The following is a 5,456-nucleotide window of genomic DNA, read 5'->3' on the forward strand; positions in this document are numbered from 1 at the left end:
TCCATTGCATATCTGTCTGGTCTGCTGGGTAGTTCTTTCTCATTTTGAGATTCCTTTTATTTATTTATTTTATTCTATTTATTTATTTAATCAATCCTTTATGAGTTTGATAGGAACAGTCCACAAAACCTTAATACTTCTGCTGAATTATTGAAATGAAATTTCTGACACTGTAAAACAGAGGACTAGAGCTTTAATAGTGAATGTATCAAGTTAGATTAACTGGTATGTTTGTATGGGTCCTAGATAAGATGTGCAAGAAATTTGGTGGTTAGGATGTCCATGATGGAGAGTGGGGAGGGAGCTGGTGGAGATTGGGAAAGCTGTCAGACTATGATGTATGTCTAACTTCTGGAGTAGAAAGGGAGGGAAAGAAGGAAGTTACATAGGAAGTCTTAGACAGCAATGGAGTTATAAGAATATTTCAGCAAGACCAGTGGTGAACCCTTGATCAAGAGTCACCTGTCAGAGGAGTCCCAGTTAGATGAGCCTTGGTAAACAGGCATCCTTGCTGCTGGACCTCTGTCAGTCATCGTGACCACTCTGCTCGTGTCCATCATGCCAGTTGTGTAGTAACTGATGAAGGCCCCTGCACCTGGCTGAGTCATTGTGTCTGCCTGGTAGTTCAGTGCCTTTTCCATAACAGATGTTTTCTGGTGGTTGTTAACATATGATACAGAAATCTTCACACTTTGCATGCTCCCATGTGTCAGTCCATGGCCTTTGCATCAGATTGCCTTGTCTCTGATCTTCCAGCCCTTTTCCTTCCAGGCTTCCAATTGGATGGTCAAGCCATTGGCCACTTCCAGGAATCTTATGTATTCAATAAACGGTCTCACTTTGGGTCACTTTTTCCACACCAAGTCAAGTGCCCTGCTTGTTCCATCCACTGGAAAAATGTTCCTTCTCCCCCGTGAACGTATCTGCTGTTATATAGATACCACCCATCTTTGTTTTGTACTTAGATATTGAGTGCTGGCCCATCTGTAAACCAGGCTCAAGCTGTTTCCTCCTTCAGCTGGTCATACAGAAATCCCCATATGGCCATAGGTGCAGAGTTACCATAGAGCCTACCACTGTCTGCATCAGTCAGGTGTTCAACAGCAGTGCTGATCTACTGCATCTCCATGGAATATGTATTTGATTTATGTATCAATTAGGGTTTTATCAGAGAAACAGGGTATACATATATGTATGTGTGTATATATCTACATATGCCATGTATATCTTGCATCCAGTATTCAAATGTCTGGCTATTCTTGCCCCAGTGTACATACACCCAAATGAGTGGCTTTAGGTCCCTTCATTAGTTAGTGCTGGGAGAAGCATTACATGGCATTGTCCTTCCTTCTAGGGGCCCCGCTACCTCTTCTAGATCTGAGGATGGACCGATGTCTGGAAATTGAGCAAGGAATTTGGACTTTTTATTGGGGAGAACCTCCCTTGGCCCCCTGTTTCTCCACTTTTGCCTTTTTCAGCTTGTAGATCTTGAGTGATAACCCTTGGTTGCTCTCTGTATTGCTTCTAGGGACACCATGGTCCATTTGCGCCATTTCCATGAGCCCATGTGGGTGAAGCCTGCTTGGCTGCCCTTCTGACCTTGAGGTTCACTTTATTTTATTTTTTTTTATTAGTTGGAGGCCAATCACTTCACAACATTTCAGTGGGTTTTGTCATACATTGATATGAATCAGCCATGGATTTACACGTATTAGTATTTGTGTCTTCCTGGCTTCTGGTGGATAAGCACCACTCAGTTCAGTTCAGTTACTCAGTCATGTCCGACTCTGCAACCCCGTGGACTGAGGCACACCAGGCTTCCCTGTCCATCACCAACTGGAGCTTGCTCAAACTCATGTCCATCGAGTCAGTGATGCCATCCAACCATCTCACCCTCTGTTGCCCCCTTCTTCTCCCACCGTCAGTCTTTCCCAGCTCAAGGGGCTTTTCTAATGAGTCAGGTCTTTGCATCAGGTGGCCACAGTATTGGAGCCTCAGCTTCAGCATCAGTCCTTCCAATACTATTCAGGATTGATTTCCTTTATGATTGACTGGTTTGATCTCCTTGCAGTCCAGGGGACTCTCAAGAGTCTTCACCACCACAGTTCAAAAGTACCAATTCTTTGGCACTTCCTAGGTTTTTATTACTGTGGGGCCTCAGCTCTGTGATGGTCTCTTACAGCCATCCCTGGCGTGCAGAGGAGGCCACCTCTGAACCTAATGACACTGGTGCCCCTCTCACCAGTGTGTGCCTCGGTGAATGGGATATCCTCTGGACCCTGCTATGGAATACTACCCTCTGGTGAGGTTTCTTACCTCATGTAATCTCTCTTCTCCAGGATACCTACTCCCCTTGGCCTCTTAATTCCTTCCTTGGTCCTTTGCCAGGACAGCTCAGGTGTTTCTACTTTGCTTAGTGGTGACCAGCACTTTCTCCAGTCTTCTGTGAGCCACCTCAGTGGAAACTGCCCACCCCCTGCAGTTCTTACCTGGGGGTTAAATTCTGTATGTGTGTGTGTGCGCGTGTGCTCAGTCGCTACAGTCGTGTCTGAGTCTGCAACCCTAGACTGTAGTCTGCCAGGCTCCTCTGACAGTGGGCTTCTCCAGGCAAGAATACTGGAGTGAGTTGCCGTGCCCTCCTCCAGGGCATCTTCCCTGCCCAGGGATTGAACCTGCATCTCCTGTGTCTCCTGCATTGCAGCTGGATTCTTTTACGACTGAGCCACTTGGGAAGCCCTCTAAATCCCATATGCTGAGTTCTAAGTCTGAATTCTTGCTTTTCTGATTCTTGATAGAGCACCCTTGAAAACCAAACCCAGTGTTCCTATGGCTCCTGTCAGTACTGACGCCTCCCCTTCCAGCGCCCCTGTGTGGGGAGGCCCGAACAGGGTCTTACTTTGTGCTCACATCTTATTGTGTGCTGGTTTTACTTATTTCATATCTGCATTTCTTTGTGTTTATATTTTCACTATTCTTGTCATTTTTCAGTGCCTGTATAGCATTCTTTCCTGATAATACACCACATGTGTCCCACTAGGATTGTTTTAATTTTTCTTCATAATTAATAGTAATGCTATGTACATTTTTATATAGTCTTTTACATTTTTTTTCACTTTATATTATTCCCTTGGACAAAATTTCCCTAAATGTAGTTACCAGGTCCAAAAGTACAGCTGGAACCATAATTCATCTTATTGTTAGATTGCTTTTCAGAAAGATCAAATTTGTAGGATTGTCACCACTGTACCCTTGCCTGGAAAATCCCATGAACGGAGAAGCCTGGTAGGCTACAGTCCATGGGGTTGCAAAGAGTCCGACACGACTGAGCGACTTTCACCACTGTAGAGTTCAAATGTAATTTCCTACATCTGGGCAACACTGGATTTTTATCATTTTATTCCTTTTTTCTTCTCTGAAACATATAGTGTGATACATTTGAGTTATTCTAATTTGCATTTTCTTTCACTGCATTGTTATTTTTAGTGCTTTCATTTTTTTTATATTTAAATGGTTCCATCTCTAAGGACTGTAGTTACCAGCTCATACATTCTTAATGTATTTTGGCAAGCAGACTTTGAAGAGCTATGGTAAGCACCTTTCCTCTCATTCTGGTGCTCACCTTTTGACATTTAGTTCATTAGACAAAAGAGCATTTTAAAAAATGATTGACTTTATTTGAGACTATGAATGCAGTGATATTAGGACATAGTAGCTGTCAGATAGCATGCATGCATTCTCTCCATCCATTCTCACCTCCCTCCCTCTTCCTCTCTATTTTCTGCCTGTTTTGAGGGAGGATATTAGACTTCTTGCTAAAGTTCATATGAAAATACACTTGTTATCCATAGCCTATCTCTGAGAAGGATACTGGACCCATTGGTAATAGAGATTGCTTTGGGAGAGGTGAACCAGGCAACAGCTGGGAGAGGAGAGGGAAACTTTTCACTATAGCTTTTATAACTATTGATTTCCAAACTAGATTGCTGTTACTTTAAAAAAAATTTTATTTTTTGGTATTACTTTTTAATAAAAACAAAGGCTTATGTAAGATCAGTGCTTGTCATTATTGTGGATCTTTAAAAGCTAACTTTAGAACTTATGCTGCCGCGTGTGATCAACTTCAGTATGTAAGGACAGAAAATGAGATGAAGGCAGCCCAATTTAGATATATGTGATATTTGGGCAGAACTGCCTGCCATTCTATTTATTAAACTTCAGTTAACATTTCTGGACTATAGGTACAGCATAAAGGAAATTTACTTGCATAGAAATATTTCCCTTGGGCATTAGTATAAGGCTGAGACCTTCCACTGACCTAAATTCCTGGGTAAAGCTGGGGTATGAGAATGACTAGTGAGTGATCTTCTTCATGTGTTTCTGTCTCATGGAAGCCGTTTCTAGCCAAGTACTGCTTGAGGCCAGCTGGCAGATGCAGGCTCTGATTTTCTATTTGTGATTCCCTGACTTTGCTGTTCTCCATGGGGCTTATCCTTTCTCCATCAATTGGGTTTTGACAAGTGCAGCGGCACAAATATGACTGGAAACCATGAGCTCCTCTCTGGCCACATTGGTGGTTCATGTCTCTTCAAGGGACCAAGAGGATGCCTGGAGGCTTCAAAGCCCCCCTGAGGAGTTAGATCTCTATACGTCTTTGTTTGAGGATACACTTTGGAAATGAACTTTCAGGGAATCCTTCAACCTAGTTGGAGTTGGCTGCTGTCCCTGAGGCCTTGTACCAATTAGACTTGTGCTGTCTGATAAGGGAACCACTAGTTACATGTGGCTATTTAAACTGAAATAAAATGGAAAGACTGGGTTCCTCAGTCATGCTAGTGACAATAGCCACGAGGGGCTGGTGCCTCCTGTAACAAACTGAGCAGATACAGACCATTTCCATCATCGTAGGATGTCCTATGGGCCAGAGCTAAATTGTTCAGGCATGGCAGCAGTGTATGCAGGTGTGTGACCTGAGGGGATAGCCTTCCTGATGCCGTCAAGGCCTCCCTAATCCTAACGGTCCTTTGAGGATTGTCTGAATTCCAGTTCCTCCAGGAAATGTATCCTGACCACTCCAGCCCACAGTGATGACTCCCTTCTTTGAACACCTAGGGTGCCTGAAAGATGTGATGACACGTTGTTTTATTGGTATCACACTTTTGCTTTGAAGTTAGTTCTCATCTTCCCAGCAAGGCTGCAGGGCCCTCAAGAGCAGAGCTTCAACCCCACACTACCTGCTAGATGCATCTATATGTGACACAAAGCTGCTCTTTTCATCCCAAAATGCTTGTCAGAAGCATTTATCAAAACCCTCCTTTTCTCCAACTGCCTTTTTATGCTTTCTTTGCTCTTATTTTCAATATTTATAAGAATCAATGTGTAGGACACAACGTCAGCTTTAACAACCATTTATTTTTTGAGGAAGGTCAGCATGCTTATTGCTATTGGGTGTTACAGTC

The sequence above is a fragment of the Cervus elaphus genome, chromosome X (genome assembly GCF_910594005.1).
Source record: "Cervus elaphus chromosome X, mCerEla1.1, whole genome shotgun sequence".
NCBI classification, from domain to species: Eukaryota; Metazoa; Chordata; class Mammalia; order Artiodactyla; family Cervidae; genus Cervus; species Cervus elaphus.